The 22,500-nt window shown below is 33.7% G+C and overlaps 2 protein-coding genes across 2 annotated transcripts in view; both read left to right on the top strand.

The window, feature by feature from the left end:
- Nucleotides 1-22,500, top strand: part of LOC306667351 (forkhead box protein P2-like) — a gene marked incomplete at its 3' end in the record, with an annotated part of 513,568 nt that overhangs the window by 439,289 nt on the left and 51,779 nt on the right. The window lies entirely within an intron of this gene.
- Nucleotides 1-22,500, top strand: part of LOC306668849 (forkhead box protein P2-like) — a gene marked incomplete at its 5' end in the record, with an annotated part of 39,438 nt that overhangs the window by 10,365 nt on the left and 6,573 nt on the right. The gene's annotated exons all lie outside the window — the stretch shown is intronic.

The raw sequence follows: 22,500 nt of genomic DNA, 5'->3' as shown, positions 1-22,500 counted from the left end.
TGCTCAGAAGATGAAAAAATGTATCAAAATCAGTTTTAATATTCTCTCAAACATCCTATATTATTGTCCTAGCAATCCTTCACAAATTCTTACTACTAGTAACATTCGCTGGGCATAGTGTCTAAGATGAATCTATGTCTTATGGGTCTTATCACAGTTTGGTTTGTGTGCTGCAATAAGAATATTCATGATGGAATAAGTTATCATAATTTTTACTACTATTACAAGGTCTCTAAACCATTTATGAACTGTAGTGAAGACATTGCCCATTTTTATAAACCGTAAAATGCAAAGTTTAACTGTTACCCACAGTTTACATAGAAGCTAGTAAAGTGTAACTTTTTGCCTGTCTTATAAATCAGTGTACTTACATATTCAACTTTAATTACTGGTGCGTCTGTAATTGGCAAGGTTTATATGTTATATTTTATGCAAGACTACGGTTCCTATTAATATTTAGCAGCTAACTATATCATTAATTACTCTAAAATCTTTCCCCTACCATCTTTTAATGGAGCTGAGAGAGTGGAAGTATTAAAAATTGATGTATTGTGGGTTTCAGAAATGTGTATGACACTTTTAAAAATGCTTGATCTTACTCAATAGTGTCAAGCCTATCAGTTTCTTGTTTACTGAAGAGTATTGATCCTAGTAGATCTTGTAATTTCAGGGAAAACTATTAGAATCTGAATAATGAAATGTACACACCATTCAGTGGTCAGGATGAGTTGTAACTTATGTCCATATTCCCCACAATTAAGCATCGTGTACATCTAACTTCAAGTTATTGATGTAGAATTAGTCCTTTCCCTCATTGATATTACTTTCTTATTTATTTTTGTATTAAATATCTGATCAAAGACCCAAAGAGAAATATGAAAATATCTTACATATGCCCGTTTTTTATCTGACCTTTCACAAGATATTATTTTGTTGACATTTTTTTAAACATTTTCATTCTATTCAACATATTAGAATGTCTCTAAGATCCTATGCCTAATTGCTCTTTAGCACTTTTACTCTATCACCTTTGCACAAACACTGTGAACGTTGTTAATGTGTTTCATAGGTCCAAACCATTACTTTTCCAAAATGGAAAATTCTGTCTTTGTGAAGTGTCTTTAGATGTATTAAATAATACAAAAGAAGTAATAAAACTAGAAGTAAAAAAGAACATGAATATATGCTCTTGAGAGTAGCAGTAGTCTAAAACAAGGAAGTGAGCAATCAGACAAAAGTTTTTTATATCCTGCCTTTATCCTATCAGCCGTTGCAGTGGGTAGCTGGAGGCCTTTTACTTTCACCAGTTCTCCTGAGTATGCTAATGCTCACTCCCTGTACAAAATGCTAAAAACAATAAAACTATTAAAGAGCAAACAAGAGTTAGATCCTGTTTTCCTCTCTTAAAACAAGCCCTATTTCAGAGAAATGAAAGACATTCATAATAGACTTGTGCAGTAAGCCATGGGTGCACCTCCCCTTTGCTCACATGCATAGACAGAGGTCGTGGCAACCACATGCAAAGATAGGTAAAGAAATACTTTTTAAGGTAATTGTCCAGCACTAGGAAGATTAAAATAAAAAATTAATGATTTAATAAAATAGTTTATTAAACACTATATTTTTAGAAACTGAAATAATAATTGGGCTAAGTATGGCATTGTTAGGTTAGTAGATTTTTCATTTGGCAATTGCTATTTCAGATTTTTCATTTTATTATTAATTTAATTAAACTTTAATCATGAATATCTGAGAGAAATAATAGTATGTGTAAAACAATTATAAAAATTGTATATTTAATGCCTGATGTACTGCTTCTATGGGTTTATAAAATTAAAATGTCATAGTTAATTCATCATATATTTATGCTTCTATGAGTTAGTGCATATGAAAAAAATACTTATGTATATCTTCCGTAGATAAAAAGAGAGCTTTCCCTGGCTCATTGAAAATAGATTTCAGAAAAGAAAATTAGAGAGGGCCCAAATCTTGTCTTTGCCTAAGTAACATAAATTAAAATTAAATTCTTAATTAACTTGCAAAATATTGAGTAAACATTCATTCTTTCACTCTGTTTCTGCTGTTATCATTAACTTTTGTATGTTAGGTGTCAGATATTCATAAAATATCAGTTCAGTATTCTGTATCTTCATCTGTATAATTTTAAGATGCTTATACTTAAATAATCTTAAGCCACTTTGTGTGCATTATGAGACAAAGGAAAAACATTGATCAAATTTTCTCAGTTCAAATTAGTTTCATATAAATGAGTGCAGTTCAAAGTACTTTGGAAATTAAATAGAAGTGAAAAACTAATAAACATTTAAATAGCATATATTTAAATGAAGTCATGGTACATGTCTTACAGAATGTTTGGTCTGCTGATAGAATTATAAATATGGTCAATATCAATAGTAATAATCAATAAATAGTCATAATTAATAGTCTATTGACTATGGTGGTTTCAGTGCATTGTATCTGGTCAGCATTCCAGTCCCAGACCCAGAACTTAATAGCAAAGTGGAATGGGCAAGTTACTTAACCTTTCTTTCCTCACTTTCCTCAGCTGAATATTAGTTAAGTAATAGAACCTACCTCATAAGGTTCTTGCAGATGAAATGAGTGCCTGGAGCATACTGATTGCTCCTTGTGCCTCATGGTGCTGTGTTCTTAGGTACTGACTTATGGTCCTTCTTATAATATGCCTTTGTTATTATAAATGAAACTATAAATAATACAAACACGTTTTGCACTTAGTGTTTTAATACCTTTTCATGCAGTCTATAAATTTGTGCTCAGTTTTCTAGATAATCCCTTTCCTTCCTACCTCCTCTCATAATTCAGGAAGTAAGCACATTAATAACAGAAAAACAGTATGACAGAGGAATTTATTATAAGGAGCACATTACTCACAGTCAGTAGATAGGAAGATGTTATCTGAAGTTGTGGGCATTGAACAATTCAGAGAAAAATACTAAACCAGAATCAGGAACTCATGTGTCTAGAAAAGAGGGAGAGGGAGGGATTTAAGTGCATAAAGAAAAATAGAATTTGGAATACATGAAAGTGGGCCCTGACTACTCACTCACATTTAGTAAGTGACATAAAAATCAAACCAGGATATTTTCATTAGAATGGAGCTTGTTAATGTTATGAGCTTGACTCTTATACAATGAGAGTTATACATTAGGAAGTGTAATCATCTGAAATTGTATTGAATGAGTCATGCTGTAATGGAAGTTATGTATAGTAGGATATTCTAGAATTGGGTAGAACTGGAAGCAGAAGATTAATACTTGTAGAATGGAATATCTGGCTTAAGTATAACACTCGGAGTGGAAAACAGTTGATACAAGAAGTGCTGTGAAAAGACACACCAGAACAAGACAACTGATAAAAGCTGAGGATAAAGAGGAAAATGAGGAAAAATCATAGCCACTTTAAAAGCCCACAAAGAAATTGAGGACACACAAAAGACAGGCTCAAAAGGGAAAATGATGAGTTCAGAATTGTGGAATCAAAGTACTTAAATATTCTTATATTTCAGAGAGAAAACCTGAGACTGTTTGTTTGGTCTTTTATTCAGCTACATTATAGTAAAATTCTACATGGTAGAAAATGGACATATACCTGAGTTTGGTAGGAAAGATGTTATGAAGCATTAGAAACATTGAGAGCTAGTGTTTCTTATAAATTATTTTTGCAGAACACAAGATTCCAGATTATCATCCAGATGTCACATTACATTTTAACACTTTTCTTCCTTTTCAGTTTTTACTTTTACAGAGTCCTGAATGAAGGCTTTTGCCAAGCTTGTGAATTTACTTTGTCATATACTATTTGCCTTTCTTTCCTTTTCTTTATCTGCTTCTCTTGTACTTTTTCCTGGGTAAATTCTGCCTTTTCTTACTATACTGGTCTACTTCCCAAGAGGCTTTTCCAAGTAATTTTTCTGTCAGAACCTGCACTCTGCCCCACAATTCCAGGAGACTTGCTCCTTATACCATTATTTGGAATTAATACCAGGTGTGTTTGGGTATGCACATGTGTGTGCCATGGCACACAAGCATCCATTCATACATGCATGTTCATTTTGCATATATTCCTAGCTTAATGGTATGTCCCTTAAGAACAGACAATGTTTTGGGCACAACTATATTATATGAAAGCCTTTACACATTCCAATATACTGAGTAAGCATTTGATAAAGGTATGATACTGATTATGAAGAATCAAATTGGAGACAACAGTTAATTAGAAATAGTTTGAATTCACAAAGTAACACCCACAAGAATAAAATCCATAATTCTCCCAGAACCCTGAAAAGGGAAGAACAAAGGAGATTTTTAGGAAAAACAGCTAAACATAATGTTCCTCTTTTAAAAAGGATTTTTATTTGTCTTTTTAGTTATACATGACCTTAGAATATATTTTGACATATCATACATACATGGAGTATAACATTCCCATTTTTGTGATTGTGCATGATGTGGAGTTACATTGGTCATGTATTCACATATGAACATGGGAAAGTTATGTCCCATTCATTTTACTGTCTTTTCTATCCCCATTCCCCCTCCCTCATAATGTTCATCTTTATGAGGGACTGAGATATTTCTTCTAAATATTGATACAATATACTTCTGAGTTTTAGTTTTAATTATTTAATTAATATGTATTTTATAATTGTTCAAATTTATGTGAATAGGAACTGGCAGGCCCTCTGACCTGCAGTGTGATTATCCTCTCAGACATTAAATTTTATCCAGTTCATCAAAAATGAATTAAAAGAAAAAAGGTATTGAAATATTATAATACAAATAGCAGTAGAATGTTTAAGAGGATTTTAGGGAAACGTTGGAAAGGGTAAAGCCAGGTGGCATTGTATACATAGTAATTTTTGAAACTTCTTTGACTCTTCAATCAGCTATTTGATGCTTCAAAATGAATACCTGATTTTTAATCTTTATTTTCTGCTGCTATTCATAGTTGCAGAATCATTCATTATCTGAAGGAAACTTCTTTCAAGAATCTGAGCCGAGTATCATTGTAATTTATAACACTTTTCCCGCTTGTACCCCCACATCTGTGTTCCTTATTGTCTGGGTTTTCAGAATTCTGTAAGGATAAAAATCACTTTCATTTTTCCTATTTTATGTACATGTTTACTTCTTTTAAAAACTATTTTAAGTTAGAATTGATGTTGTGGTTGGGTGGAAATAATTTGAATTTAACTTTCTTCTCTCATGCATTAAGTACTAGACCTGCAAGGTGAACTCATACTAACAGAACCAGTTCACTCGCTTGCTCCTTCCCAATCTGAGGCAAAAAGAGGAGTTTAATGATAAATGCACCATCTTCAGCTCAGCTCTGTTTCTTTTTATGAAGTAATTGTTTCTCCTCACTCTCAGTAAGTTGGCTCAGATTTGCCTGCTTATATCATTTGTAAAATGTTAAATGCGATTCTCATTTTATATTTCCAAATTTTGTTTCTAGAGATCAAAATGAATGTTCTTCCAAGCTGGTTTTGTATTGAGGCCTTTGCACACAGAGCCTCCTGTTGGCATGCCGTCCTCCTTCTGATTATTAGAGTCTCCTACTGTTGGGCTTTTAGATCATTTCTTATGTGTCATTCCCTCAGCCTCCATGTCATTTCAGAGTTCTACTTGCTAAATATTCTATATTAGTTGCAGTGATTATTATTTTTCCTTCTTATTAAGGCAAATATTTAAAGTCTGAGTTAATGACATTCTATAGAGAATGTTAATATGCTATATGTAAGAGTAGTAAATAAATTTGTTGGGTCCTTAGAAGCCAAATCTTTAGGGTAAGGAAATAAAAGGCATCATATAAAAGGAATAATGTAATATGATTTCAGTATTGCAACAGAGATCACACTTATCTATTTGATCAGTGTGTTGAAGGCACGTTCTACATGCCCCAAACTTTCTGTACACCACATGTTCCAGGCATCTTGGCAATATCCTCTGCTTCTTGGGTGTCTCAGTGGCAAAGTAATTCCAAAATTATGCTTCAACCTCTCAGAACAATCATAGTCTGCCCCCAAGGGCAGCTAAAAGGGACTTTGAGACCCCTACTTTGTAAAATATTATTGAAAATCTAAACTGTGAATTGTCATAAAACATAGTGAAAATAAAATATAATATTACCTTTCTTTCTTCTAGTCTCCTTGACTGCCTTAAAATTTAAATCGCTGTTTGCAGGCACATGTAGAATTTGCAGATCCTACCCCTTTGGTTGGTGATACTTGGTATAAAATCCCTACAGATCTTAGATCTCTGTCTCTGGACAAAAGCATTAGAAATTGGAGTGGCTCTGTGTTGCAGAGGAAAGCAGTTGAAAGTGACTGACAACTTGAGCAAGTGGAATGCTCTGTCTCTCATTGTTTTCATTCCTGTTAAGCCTGTACTATTTTTGCTGATGTTTTGAATCATTATGTGGTGTTATGAAGTTCTAAACATAAAAGCAATCTTTGGCCTCACATATGTTGTCACAGATTTTCTCATTAACACTTTTCCAGTTACCTTTAATTTCTTTTTTTTTTTCCCCCTAACCTTTCCAGGCCTTTTATAATTTTTGTTCTGATTTAATTCCATTTTTATTTAATCTCTAAACTTTTTCATTAACTTTGCTAGTTAGCTTTGAGATCGCTTTGCAAAGTGATTGTACAGAGCTTACGATGATGCCAGCTCTTTATCGTCTCGTCCCTTTTTTAAAGTGCTACAAGTGTGGATCAGTAGCTGCTGTTCTTTTTTACATTATTCCAGTCCCCATATGTGGCACTTACAACTCATTCTAGTTCCTCTTAATAAAAAGATCCTCCCAGAGGTACAGTACCTTCAGCTAAAATGTGTTATATCCCCACCGTGCCAATTGTGGAAATTTGTGGGTTCCTATAGGGTTTTGAAGGATTTTTATAGAACTATACAGATGCTATGTGACATCCGTGGTGTGAAATCCCACAATTTAGGCAAAGTGTGTCAGACAACTTTAGCTGACAGTATTGTAGCTCACTGCTTCTGTTTTATATCTAAAGAAGATACTTTGTTAGAACATACATCTTCATTTACACTGACATTAGTCAAGCCTTCGAAAATTTCCTTCCTCTGAGGGTCAAAGCATCGTTGACTAAATTGTTAAAGAATGTCGTATTAATTTTTTTCTGCTTCTAGATCAGGGAAAAATGAATATATTACATATGAATACAGAAGTTTGACTTCAGCTTTTCACATAGGACTTGGGAAGTGGACATATATTTGATGACTTTGGCAGAATTTCAAATTTACCATTCCCTATGCTTGAAAATTTTGACACCAATAAGCACAGTAAGCACAGGATTCGTAAATATTCCATAAGTAACTTAAATCATTAAAATATAATTAATTTATGTAAGTATTAGTATAATTTATATAAGCACCAGATGATCACACAGTTTAACATAATAGTGAAAATTAACATTTTTTTACTTTGTTCTTCATCTTTGAAGACTGAAAACAAAGTGATAGTCCCAAGACACTTAAAAGCCAGGAGGACAGGGAATCACTGGTCACACAATGTTATTTTACTACAGATAAAATTACACTTGCAACAGTAAATCTAAGACCCCTTTTGTTAATTAGCAAACCAGAGAAGGAGGTAGTACACTAGATTTAGAATAAAGACACATATTGTTTTTAACTACCTATTTCATTCTCATATTTAGAACCAAGTTAACCAGGCATAGTTCAGGAGAAAACCACAATTTAAATCAGTCCCATGGTTTAATCTGAGCAAAGGAATCCCAGCAGAAAAGCCAGTCTCAGATTAGATCGACCTAGTGACATAAACCATATGTAACTGGTGGAACATAGTCTCTATAAGGATATCCCAGGAGAGAGCTTCACCAAGAACCAGCTGTGGGTGGGCAATATCTAACTGGGGCAGGTTGCTAAGCAGACATAGGTAACAGTCCAGAAGAATAGATGAGCCACATGCAAGAGCGATACGTAGAGCCAGAGAGCCCAACTCAGGACTTTGAAATCAAGATCTTCAAGTTGTCAAACAGAATTAGACAGACATGGAGACATAAAACTCACATGTCCATATTCCTATCCCATTATTGACTGAAACTTGGTCCAAAGAACAAGGCAGAAACACAATTTTTGGATTGGTGGTTCAAAGGAGATTCAGATCAGCAGCAAAGCTGACTTACTGGGCAAGTATCAAGATATGGTTTAGGCTTTTACTTCTCTTGCCAATAGATTAGAAGTGTAAGGGTCCTTAGCGCCACTAATGAATATTATTGAAATTCTCCATTTATGAGACAGAAAATGGAATGGCACCAGTTGTACTCAATGAACAACTAACTTGAGTATGAGATTGTGAGCAACATATTTGCACTCAGTAATGATCAAAGTAATTGCATTTTGTTTTTATTCCATTATAGCTGTTTTGGTCACAGCAATCAATTTTATAAATTCAAAAAAATTTTTCAAGAATTTTGTTGTGTTTTTAATCTTTTTTAATTGATGCTGCAACAAACTGTCTGAAATCATTTGGCAATAAACTCTTAAATCGTGTAGAATCCGACTGTTAAACAATGTTGCATAAATTTGAACAAATTTCAATATAATGTTGATACCAACTTCAGGAAATCTTAGAGAAATTTTGTTACAGATTACATGCAATACAATTACAAAACTATGTTATATAACCTTACCCCTAATATAACCTTAAAATTTCTTAGAATTTTTATTGACTTTAAATGAGATTTGCAACTCTACTTCAGAATCCAATCTATTAAGATTAGAATTATAAACTGAGTCATTAAGAATGAAATATGTGGACTGCAGTTGTGGTTCAGTGGTAGAGCACTTGCCTAGCATGTGTGAGGCACTGGGTTCGATTCTCAGCACCACATATAAATAAGGTCATCAACAACTAACAAAAATATTTTTAAAAAGAATGAAATACGTGCCAAACCCAAAGAAACAAAGGCCGAATGTTTTCTCGGATATGCAGATGATAATTCACAATAAGAGGCAGGGGGCGCACTAGGGAAGAATAGTTACTTTAGGTAGAGGGGAGGAAAGAGAAGAGAAGGGGTATGGGGGGAAGGATAGTAGAGTGAAACAGACATTATTACCTCATGTACATATGATTGCATGACCGATGTGATCCTACAATATATACAATCAGAAAAATGAGAAATTATACTCCATTTTTGTATGATTTATCAAAATAAATAAATGCATTCTACTGTCAGATATAACTATTTAGAACAAATAAAAATATGTTTAAAAAAAATGAAATGTGAGCCAACTGTAGTGGCTCATGCCTGTAATCCCAAGTAGTCTGGGATGTTGAGGCAGGAGGATCGCAAATTCACAGCCAGCCTGGGAAACAGTAAGAACAAGTCTTTAAAAATGAAATGAAATAAAATAAAATAAAGATCTCTGGGAATGTGACTCAGTGATAGAGCATCATGGGTTCAATCTCTAGTACGGCAAAAACAAAACTTAGAAGGGAAATTTTTATTATAAGTAACTGAAAATAATATCCCTTTGCAATCAAAAATTAAATGGCTGCATTTTTTAAAAAAAGATAGAATATAGAAGATTAAGATTTATTGAATATAATAGGATTAAAGTTACCTCCTGTCTTTAAAGTGAAAATTAAAATTTATTTTTCTGTGTATCTCTAGCCAGGGAGAAAAGGTGTGGGGAATTTAGCAGGGCATTTTCTACTGCTAGCCTAGAAAGAGCAAACCACACATGTACACATGGAGTAAGGTATCATCCGCTTACTCCAAGTTGTGAACCACCTTTTCATGGTTGTGCATTTCTTCAGAAAGGAATATTTTCCTTTTCATCAAAAGACAGGCGGAAGAATTTTGTTTCCATAGAACCTGGGTGATGATTCTGACCACTGTCCTGGTGGCAGCAGTTCTGTGTGTACTCATTCAACTAAGAACAGTGCTTTCAGCACCAGCATTTTTGTGTCAAATGCATTTTAATCTGTGAAGTAAACAGACCTGCAAGTTAAGAATGTGGGAAAAACTCAAACTATATCAATATGGCTCTAGTTGATAAAATGAGAACTAGTTTTTCATTCCTGGTTATTTATAATTGTAACCTTATTTGTGTCTACAAAGAATTAAATATTTCCCCCAATATGCCTAAATTTATAATGTAAAATCTAAATTTTAATAGAAAAATCTGTATTTCATTTCAAAAGAATAAAATCTTAAATAGCATGAAATAATTTCTTCAAAACCCTTTAAATACCTTAAATTATTCACATTAGCCTAAGACCAGTTCTCATTTTAAAAAACATTAACACAATGTTTTCCTTTGAGAGTAAGCTTTTCTATTTGAAACTTTAATTTCATTTTTACTATCAGCTTATTGCTGTGATATGTTAAATAAACTAAAGTTCTTCCTACACAGAAAAATAAAAATTTTCCTCTAAAAATTATATAGGTTTAAGAAAAATGAATTGTTTCTCATTTTATCCTGACTTTATACAAATGGAGATAACTATAAACTTGCAATTTTTATGAAACTACTATCAAATTTTAAATATAATTATATCATTTCCTTTTAGAATATAAAAGGAAATGAGTGAAATTGAATATCTACAATCTCTATTTTTCATATGTTCTTTAAATGATGAACACCAATTATTTTTACCAGTTTTGTATGAAAATTCATCTTTGAATAAAACACTTAAATTTTTTTCTCTTTCTATGATTATATCTTCCAAGGTATTAAGACTAGGAGTTAACCAGGCAAAAGAAACAAACAGAACAACAACTGAGATTCATGAAAACAAATCTATCTTAAAGAATTCTGTGCTTATATTCTGGAATTCATTTTACGTTTTCAAAACAATACTTATGGAGTGAACAGGAGAGTTTTGCCATTTGGGCAGAATGGAAGTAATTAAATGGAACTATATTCAAACAAATATAAAATTGAAGATCAAAATGCTAATCATATACATTGATTATTTTAAATGCTTAGATGCCAATAATTATCGTCATTCAACAGCCTTGTGCCAAGTACTAAATTAAAAATGTGGCTAGTTAGTTAAAGGAAAATTTCATCTTTGCCTGGAATTTCCTTTTAACTAGAAAAATGTTGATGTAATTTTGTGAAATAGTGAAAACCTATGAAAATCAATGAAAACATATACCCATAGCAATATTCAGTCTATTTTGATTTTTTAAGCAACATAATAATAAATAAGAGAAAAAGAATTTGTATAACTATAATTGAACTTAATATATACAATGTGAGTTAAAGTATGGAAACAAAATTTATTAGATGTAAGGATCAAGACAATTTAAAATCAATTGAAAAATTCTATGCAGTAAACAGTAGATAATAAGATGCATGGTTTATAGCTTATGTGTATTTCAATACATTCAGTAAATTTTTTAAAGTACTGTATACATAAGTTTGTTTTACTGGATTCAGATTGCTGAATTGGGACAAATAACATCCAGTTTTTGTAGCAATATTAAAGAATCAAACCCTAATTCTGTTTTGAGTATTGAGGAGTAGCGTATTTTATAACAGTGATCTACAGTTGCTGATAGAAGTGTATTCAATCTTCCAAGTGTGCTAAGAAGTGGGAAAGGTTAAAAATTATCTGCGTAGGATTTTTAAATAGATGTATGATATTTCTTTATAAAAAGATGTTTATTGCTCTTTTAAGAGGCATACTATGTTAAATGTTCCAAAAATGTCCTCAAATAGAATTATGTGAAGAGGGATATAAGAGTTTACGACTAAACCACAAAAAAGTGTTCTTAACGTAAGCTAACATTTAGTTTGATTTGTCTTTGATAAAATTTACTTTGTATTGCCTGAAATTGCCCATATTGTAGATGTGATCATAAAAGTTTTTCTTCATGGCATTTGTTGACATCTGTCATAAAATTAAAGACAAAATTTTTAACATTAGTTTCATGATATTCACCCCCACCATCTGTACTGGGGATTGAACCCAGGATTTTGTACATATTAGGTAAGCGCTCTACCACTGAGTTACATCCTGAGCCCTAGATTCATGGTATGAATAAATATCACATTTCTAAATAGGCCTGATCAAGTTTGCATCATGCCATTGAGTCCCTCATAAATGATAATAATATATAAATTATTTTATTATATTTTATTTACTTTTTATTGCAGAGCCAGGGATTGATTCCGGAGTCTTATGCAAATGTAAATATTTTAATCCTCACATTTGATAATATCTAAGTAAGAAAAGAGGAGAACACACTGTTGCCATTCTATAATCTCACATCTGTTGACTTAATGTATTTTGCACATCTCAGTTTGGGAAAATTTTTCATAGTATTTTCTTATTCTAAGAAAAACAGGAACAGTTTATAAGAACTTTTACTTAGTCTTGAGTAAAGAGAAAGTGGATACAATTTACATTCCTCCAGGGAATTTACTGTGTGACCACAATCTAAAAAGATAAACTTTCCCGTTGTAATTCGACTCTTAGCTTTAGGGTGCAGGCACACATTAACATTTCTACTGCCTTCATTGATGCCTTAGGTCCTTATAAATTTCACAACAAAAGAAGCAACACATTTCTTGAGGCAATAAATCAGTGTATTAATGTAGCTAGTCCTCTGTGGTTTGGGCATATACTGTTACTGAGGGTGGCTATAAAACTGAGAGATTAACTAGAATATAAAAATTAACTGATCATTTGTTGAATAAGATGTATAGAGCACCTACTATGTGCAGCATATTCTAACTAGCTACCATGGTAGATGATCTGTATACATACAGAGGTGACAATCTCATAAAAGGATAAATACCTGGTAATGATACAGACCAAACTGAAGGGGTGCAAAAGAGTCACAAATTGCAAAGTCAAAAATGTAAGTGTGCACATGCACACAGGAAATCAAAACAACTTCATGAAGGATATGGCTGAATATGAAATTGATTTTTAGTTGAGCTTTATGAAATTACAGATATTCAATTGGGTTTTTTGCCCATAAAAATAGAAAATCTTCAGTGTTTCAACCTAGTATTAGGCAGGGATGGGGAAAGAGGGTGGAGGGAGAGGATATGAGCCAAGGTGACAAGAGCAGGATCTCATTCAGCCACATTCATCCAAGAGGTAACAGCTCCTAGAGAGGAATTCCTGCAGGAGGAGATTGTGCGGGAGTTTGGAAACCACACATTGGAGTTGATTAATCTTCAAATTAATGATGTAAAGGAACATCTACAAAATTCACCATTTATTTAGCGATGCTTAGCAAGACTCTCAAGGGTGTGTGTTACCTACTTTGAAAAGGCTTAATTCTTCCAAAGTCATGGTATGCTGTTGCACAGCAGGGTGACTATAGATAATGATAATATACTGTATATTTCAAGAAGCTGAAAGAAAGAATTTTGAATGTTTTCACCATAAAGAAATGGTAAATGAGCAGATAGACATGTTTAATCTATTTTAAATGTTACACAATGTATGCACGTATTGGAACATCACATGTTATCCCATGAATACATAATTCTATGTCTTTATCAGTTAAAATATATTTAATTTTAAAAAATTAAATATGAAATAAAAAGGCTTACTTCTGTTATTCTTTGGAAAGAGGTGATTTTTTTTTATTTGAAAAAGTAGCAAAACATATTCTGTTCTCTAAATATTGGGTTAAAATATATTTTTCTTTACAATGACTGAGGAATACAGAATAAAAATTAAAAATCAATAAAACTTCCAGAGGCCAAGTGTCAATATTATTGTAACTGTCATTACTACTAGTATCCTACAAAATTAATTTTCAGTATCTTCCCATCTTCCACTTCCTGTTATCCAGTTTTCTGATACCTGCTGTGCTGTCTCCTTGAACAATTAAAGTCAACAAATATAAAAATTGATCAAAATTGCATAAGAGTTAGGAAAAACCATGATGTGTTTTTAATTTCATTATTTTTTGACATGGATATTAGGACCTCCTATCTCCTTTGGTATAAAAAGGAAGTATTTCACATGCATATAAATGTAAAAGCAGTAGATGCAAAGACTTTTACCCCTCAGCCTATGCCTAACTTCTTCACTTCTCCCACATTTCTAGTCCTGCTGCCTTGAACAGCCTTGTTACCTTCCTGCACTTTCTAGTGCCCTCCCAATCACTTTGACTACTTTCACTTTTCCGTACTTGATTCTTACACTTTGCACAATCATCCTCCTGCATCTTCTGTCTTTTCATTTGCTGGTTCAAAAGCCATCAATAGACGTGCAGCCAAAAGAGAATAAATGTATACTTGGTAAAAACGCAGCTCATGGCTGTTTACCAGCTAACTTTGTTCCCTTTCCTTTTTTTTTTTTTTTTTTTTTTTTTATTGTAAACAAATGGGATACATGTTGTTTCTCTGTTTGTACATGGCGTAAAGGCATACCATTTGTGTAATCATAAATTTACATAGAGCAATGTTGTTTGATTCATTCTGTTATTTTTTCCCTTCCCCCCACCCCTCCCACCCCTCTTTACCCTCTATACAGTAGTTCCTTCCTCCATACTTGCCCCCCTCCCTAACCCTAACTCTAACCCTTCCCTCCCCCCCATTATGTGTCATCCTCCACTTATTAGCGATATCATTCGTCCTTTGGCTTTTTGAGATTGGCTTATCTCACTTAGCATGATATTCTCCAATTTCATCCATTTGCCTGCAAATGTCATAATTTTATCATTCTTTATGGCTGAGTAATATTCCATAGTATATATATACCACAGTTTCTTTATCCACTCATCAATTGAAGGGCATCTAGGTTGGTTCCACAGTCTGGCTATTGTGAATTGAGCAGCTATGAACATTGATGTGGCTGTATTTCTGTAGTATGCAGATTTTAAGTCCTTTGGGTATAGGCCAAGGAGTGGGATAGCTGGGTCAAATGGTGGTTCCATTCCAAGTTTTCTAAGGAATCTCCACACTGCTTTCCATAGTGGCTGCACTAATTTGCAGCCCCACCAGCAGTGTATGAGTGTACCTTTCTCCCCACATCCTCGCCAACACCTGTTGTTGCTCGTATTCTTGATAATCGCCATTCTAATTGGGGTGAGATGGAATCTTAGGGGTGGTTTTGATTTGCATTTCTCTTATTACTAGAGATGTTGAACATTTTTCCATATGTTTGTTGATCGCTTGTAGATCATCTTCTGTGAAGTGTCTATTCATTTCCTTAGCCCATTTGTTGACTGGACTATTTGAATTCTTGGAGTAGAGTTTTTTGAGTTCTTTATAGATTCTGGAGATTAGTGCTCTATCTGAAGTATGATTGGCAAAGATATTCTCCCACTCTGTAGGCTCTTTCTTCGCATTGCTGATAGTTTCCTTTGCTGAGAGAAAGCTTTTTAGTTTGAATCTATCCCAGTGGTTGATTCTAGCTTTTATTTCTTGTGCTATGGGAGTCCTGTTAAGGAAGTCTGGTCCTAGACCAACAAGGTGAAGATTTGGACCTACTTTTTCTTCTATAATCTGCAGGGTCTCTGGTCTGATTCCGAGGTCCTTAATCCATTTTGAGTTTAGTTTCGTGCATGGTGAGAGATATGGGTTTAGTTTCATTCTGTTGCATATGGATTTCCAATTCTCCCAGCACCATTTGTTGAAGAGGCTATCTTTTCTCCATTGCGTATTTTTGGCCCCTTTGTCTAGTATGAGAAAATTGTATTTATTTGGGTTTGTGTCCGTGTCCTCTATTCTGTACCATTGATCTACCTTTCTATTTTGGTACCAATACCATGCCGTTTTTGTTACTATTGCTTTGTAGTAGAGTTGAAGATCTGGTATTGCAATACCCCCTGTTTCACTCTTCCTGCTAAGGATTGCTTTAGCTATTCTGGGTTTCTTATTCTTCCAGATGAATTTCATAATTGCTTGCTCTATTTCTGTAAGGTACGTCATTGGGATTTTAATTGGAATTGCATTGAATTTGTATAGCACTTTAGGTAGTATGGCCATTTTGACAATATTAATTCTTCCTATCCAAGAACATGGAAGATCTTTCCATCTTCTAAGTTGTTCTTTAATTTCTTTCTTTAGTGTTGTATAGTTCTCATTGTAGAGGTCTTTCACCTCTTTTGTGAGATTGATTCCCAAGTATTTTATTTTTTTTCGAGGCTATTGTGAATGGGGTAGTTTTCCTAATTTCTCTTTCTGAAGATTCATCACTTATGTATAAAAAATGCGTTGGATTTATGGGCATTGATCTTGTAACCTGCTACTTTACTGAAATCACTTATGAGTTCTAAGAGTTTTCTGGTGGAATTTCCAGGTTCCTCTAAATATATAATCATGTCATCAGCGAACAGGGATAGTTTGAGTTCTTCTTTTCCAATTCGTATCCCTTTAATTTCTTTGGTTTGTCTAATTGCTCTGGCCAGAGTCTCAAGAACGATGTTGAATAGAAGTGGTGAAAGAGGGCATCCCTGCCTTGTTCCAGTTTTTAGGGGGAATGCTTTCAGTTTTTCACCATTTAGAATGATATTAGCCATGGGCTTAGCATAAATGGCCTTTACAATGTTAAGGAATGTTCCCACTATCCCTATTTTTTCTAGTGTTTTGAGCATGAAGGGGTGCTGTAAATACAGCATCCCTTTCCTTTTATTGTTGTTGTTGTTTACCAGGCTGCTTTCCCGTGATCCCCATGTACTCTCAGTGTTCCCAAAACATATCTAAGAGTCTCCACTTCTCCCATTTCCACTCAGACTGTCCTTTCTCTCCTCTGTGTATAGTGGTGATTTTCATGCATTTTGAAGCTTACCTGAAGTAGCACTTCCCTCACAACATTTGTGTACTGTGTTGTCAGAATTTATCTCCCCTTCCCACTTTCTCTACTGTGGCATCCATCTATTTGCCTTGTGTCAGAGTTACTTGTGTTTAATGCCTTCCCCTGTTACATTAAAAACTGTGAGAACAGGAACCATTGTCCATATTTGTCCTCGCCCAGTGATTTACACATCCTGTCTGTTGGATGGAATTTTTTTTTCCTTTCACTTCTAACAAAAAGTAACTTTTATCTTTCTAGGAGTACTCCCATTTTACTTACTGACTTCGTACCTTTGTCAGGAGATAACAACAGACATTGTATCTCCATCACTAAATACTTCTTTTCCTACAATTATTTAGAGAAGGTCAAAGTATCTTTCTGATTGTCCCAAATATAAATTATATCAGATTACGAGGTGGCTATGCACCTTTGAGCAGGAAATGTAAATCATTTCTTTTCTCAAGTAAATAGAAGGGTCTCACTTTTTAAAAAGGAATAGGAATTTAAAGTCTCCTTGTTCATGGACATAATAATTTTTAGAATACTCACAATGAATCACTATATTGTTTTGAAGAAATGTCCATTATTTACGGAATGGATAGCATACTTTTTTTTTTAGGTTTTTTTTTTATTTTAGAGACTGCATTTTGGTTCATTGTACACAAATGGGGTACATCTTTTTGTTTCTATCGTTGTGTACCATGTAGATTTTAAAGCAAAATTGAATTTACGTTGATATCCACTTAAAGAAACCTGACATATTTACCAGGTTTGGAAGAACTACTGAAGTTGTCACTGAGGCAGACATATTTACCTTCCACCTGACTATGCAATCTGTCCTTTCGTGAGGTTATGCTCCCGTGTCTGTCATGATAGAAACACCTGGCATACAGTATGTGCCCAATAAACAAATGAGTAGCTGGGGGGATCATCTAATCCAGAATCCTCATACTCCTGCCTTAAGTTACATAAAGATAGGCTTACTTAATTGTTCTTTATTCAAATCTCAAAGATAAGACACTAAAAATTCACTAACCTGATTAGTTGTTTTCTATATATTTAGAAGTATTTTTTAAAAAATTCTCAAACTGAGTCATTCAAATGTATCATCTGTTATATTCCTGAAATGACTAGTTCTACTTGTTCCAGGTAGTTTCTGCCTTGTTTATTATTAAGGACTCCAGCAATGTTAGTATCAGGCCCCTCTGTCCTGAAGCTGAAGGAAGCAGTGCAGAAATTCTATATCAGAAATTCTATATCAGCAGGGAAATGACATAATGAGGGTCTGCTACACCATCCATGGAGAGATGTTCAATTCCAGAAAGGGTTTTTATTTTATTTTTTTGTTTAAACTTTTTATTAGTTGTTGATGAACCTTTATTTATTTATTTGTGTGCCGTGCTGAGAATTGAACCCAGTACTTCACACATGCTAGGCAAGTGCTTTACCACTGATCCACAACCCCAGCCCCACAGAAAGAGTTTTATAGCCAGGATGGCCAACAGTTTCTCTCTTATGTCCCCCTAAGTTGCTCTTGCCTGCCTTTCAGGAATTCCATTAAGAATACAGGTGTATTTTAATGCTGTTACAGCATTGGGGTTCTTAGAGTCAAATAACCTCTTCCTCCTCTATTACTTAATTGCTACTTCTAAAACACTTATGGCTGGCAAAGTTGCAGTTTATTGAGCACATATCTCTCCCATTCTAAACTAAAAGTGCTTGTAGTATTAAAATCTCAGGGTGCATTCTGAGTAGTGATACTAAAAAATTTTTGTAAAATTGATGATTGTAGAGGAAATAGTGGTAACATGTTATTGGTTTTTCTTGCCAAATTGAGATTGATGCTTTTTGCATCTTTTTTTTTTGCATTTATGCTTTTTTACATCATTTGATTCATGTGTTTTACATTGATTTCCTTAATAAATATGTATTATCAGAACTTAATAAACCCAATGTACATAATGCAAGCCTGGACCATTCTGTGTTGATGATTTTAATGACAAGCTAATTATGACACCTGAGATGGATAACCCAGGAGAATAAATGTGGGTGTTCTGTATACAAAGAGTTTCAGTGATGGCCCTTCTGCTTTGAAATTTACTTTCTGTGTGATCTAAAAATGATTTGAGAAATGACCTGGGCTTTTGGCTTAGTGTTTTAATGATCAGGGATGTGCTGGTAAATAATCCATTTTCAACAGTACTACGTTGTGTTTATTACCTTAAATATTCTTTTAAGGAGATCTAGATATTTCTTACCTCAATAATGCTAATGCTTGATATCTGAAGTGTGTGGCATGTATGTCTCCATTTTGACTTTTCTGATAATAAACATCTCATGTTGGGGAGAGGAACTAAAATATTTTAGAGCAACCTAAGCTCATATACTGTTTCAAAATTAATTTCATGTATTTATGCCATATCTTCCAAAAAACATATGAGGTAATAATCACATCACTATATAATCACATCATTATGTAAGGTTATAATTGATCACATGACACAGGTACTACTTTAATTGTGTGCGTGATCTTTTATTCCTCATTATAGTTGTGGAAGATAGATATTGTTTTTGACTATGCCCTATGAGTAAAGAAATGAAGAACAGAAAGGTATATAACTTCTCCAAGATTCCAGAGCAAGGAGGAAAAGAGTCCAGCTTCAAATCCAAGCATCTCATCCTCAAAGCCCACTGTATTCTTAAATGCAATATTATTTTTAAAATATTTTTTAGTTGTCAATGGACCTTTATTTAATTTATTTATTTATACAAAGTGCTGAGAATCAAACCCAGTGCCTCATACATGCCAGGCAAGTGCTTAACCACTGAGCCACAACCCCAGCCCCTTAAATGCTACATTCTTAGCCACTTAACCACTGCTACCTGACAAAAGGTTATTAATGAGATGACTGAATATGCAGCATTACTTTTTGATACACTTACAAGTTAATCAAAATACTAACTACATAAAATTTATTATACTAATTTACACTCTTGTCATTAAAAACCTTTTTTTGATGTTTCTACGTGAGAAGAAGATCTATAATGAAGAACTGGTAGCATGGAAGAGAGAGGGTCTCTTTAAGGGGATTCTTTTATTTTGTTAAAATTGCCAGGGATTTATCTGTAATGGGAGCATTTTTTTCCTAGAAGAAAACTTAATTACCCTATAGTGACATAGAGCATGGTACCTTGAAGAATTTGGAAAAACGGACATCACAGACAGTTTTGGTTTTTTTAGGATTTAATTACATGACTATCAAATCCTGTATTGGGGGCAAGAAGAGAAAGACATTGCTAATTATCAACAGAGGAGACTAATTCTCTATTTACCCTGCAATCCGCAGAAGACGTGCAGTTTCATTGTATTCCATTTCTTCTGAATTGGCATATTATATGCAGATTAAAACATGGAACACTTTGAGTTCCCCAAGTGAGAGAACTGATAATATGAAATTATTGTATATCAATAGTATGAGATAATAATAATAATAAAATTATATGTTTGTTGAAAAGGATGCCACCAATCAATAGGCATAGATATTGTAACTTCCAAGCAGTTTTATTTCCTGGAATGCTCAGTTCTCTCTTGTGACTTTCTATTTCTTTTTTAGATGTTGTATTGGTGACTGTCAGATTTTTAACAATTGAGCATTGGTAACTGTTGACTTTGGTTTAGTTTAGTTAGTAAGTTAGTAGTCCACTTCCGTGGCCATAAGGGAAAAAATTTATTTGCCCCTTTCCATCTGTGTTAATTTCTTCACTAATTGTGAAAATACTAAAATTCCAAGGAGAAATTTTCTCTTTTAGAGTTAGTGCAAATGAGACTCTTAATGACTTGGTGGTACATAATTTATGCAATCAACCTACATTGACTGCTTGCTCTGTGTGTAGGTGTCCTGACCTGTAAAGGTCACAATCTAGTCAAGACGACAGGATATACTTGCCAAAGGAAAGTAATAAGGGCGATATGGGACAGTAGGCACAGCAAGGTTGCAGGAAGCATTCTGAGGCCAGCCCGTGTGCACATCCAGGTGGTGCCTATGTTCAAACACCTGGAGGGTCACTTGTTTTCTGATCTGTAAAATAGAAACTTGGAATAAAAATCTTTATCTTTGATACAGTTTTAGGATTCAGAGTTTCTGTTGTTTTGAGCACAGATGATCAGTTTTAAAAAAAAAAAAAATGCTCTAGAGGGTCCAAGTAGAACATCAGAACAAGTTGGGCAGGTCAGTGTGTTTGGGGAGTCAACGCTGTATGAATTGGCCCTAAACAGTAGATCGGGTGTGAATATGTAGGATTGGGGGTAGCAGGGAATTCCTGCTGTATATACATGCAGAGTCAACAGCGAAGACATCAAGTCAACATGAAAAATGACTTGCAATAACAATTGAGTACAATGTTTTAAAAATGTTGATTTGACTCTGGAATGAAGTTATTATTCAGAAATACTATTGTGTATAGTTAAGTCAAGGTCAGGAATTGAGAATGACTGAAGTGCATTGTCTTAATTGTGTTTCAATTCCCTATATCTAAGTTTAACATATTTTTGTACTGGGCAGGGCTAAGATGAAATGAAGTCCTTGCATTTAAAATTTCCTGAGAATGCAATGGAACATACCCTTCTAATTATCCTTTTAGAAAATCTGTTCTCTATATGCTTGTTTTGATAGTACATCCACCTTTATTCTTCTTTATTGTAAACTTTTATTCTTCTTTATTGTAAATTTGAAACTTTCCTACAAGGGTCTTTATTCCAACAAAACTCGGAAAGGTAAACAGACAAACCAGATAAACATAATATTACCTGTTTAGAGCAGGAGATTAGGAAAGTTCTAAGGGTACTAAGAACCACTGCATCAGAGGTCAAACCACTAGCTAAAATTATAAGATGCCCAAAATAATGTTAATTAGTTTAAGATCCATCACTATAATAGTACTAGACATCTCTGTATACAACTTGACAGTTGCTCAATATCTGTTTAGAAATATTCAACTAAGTTTAAAAGTTTTAAATATTCACAGGTCAGTCATGACACCTACTCAGAAAAGGTACTATTATATTAACCTTGGAGTTTATTCTAATTATTTCTAGTACTTAGAGTTTAGCATTCACTAAAATGTTCTGAATCCCAGATTAAACAGGAGAATCTAAAATTATCAATTCAACTTATAACTATTATTAAATCAAAATGTCATTTTTTATAAAAGTCATTAAATGAATATGAACTTTCACAAGTAATCTTATTAGAACAATTCATTTGTATATTTTAGAGGGTACTTTGGGAATATTAACACTGGATTTAATAAATGTTTAAAATTCTAGACATGTCTACAAGATAATGTAATAACTAGTTAGCTCATCAGTCCTTTTACTCAAACTACTGTCTAGTTCAGTGAAACATTTAGTCAAAGTGGTTACTGAGTTCAGTTGGTGATTTTTTTCAGTCACAGTAGTTGGATCTGTGTTTAAAACAGTCCTTGCAATCAGCCTTTACCACTGCAGGCCTTTGCCACACTGAAGTCACTCTTGGTGCATGAGTGGCACATTCATACATGCAGATCTTTCCCTTTCCCTGTGGTACACATTTGCCTAACTGTACATTTCTAATTCCAAGGATGGTATCTTTCACTAGGACCAAATTGTTTATTAATCACACAGGATAGTGTCATCACATTGGTCATATCTCT

Source organism: Sciurus vulgaris (assembly GCF_902686455.1).
Source record: "Sciurus vulgaris genome assembly, chromosome: 8".
In the NCBI taxonomy this organism is placed as follows: Eukaryota; Metazoa; Chordata; class Mammalia; order Rodentia; family Sciuridae; genus Sciurus; species Sciurus vulgaris.
Note: the sequence above shows the minus strand (reverse complement) of the source record. Positions and strands in the feature narration are given on the sequence as shown.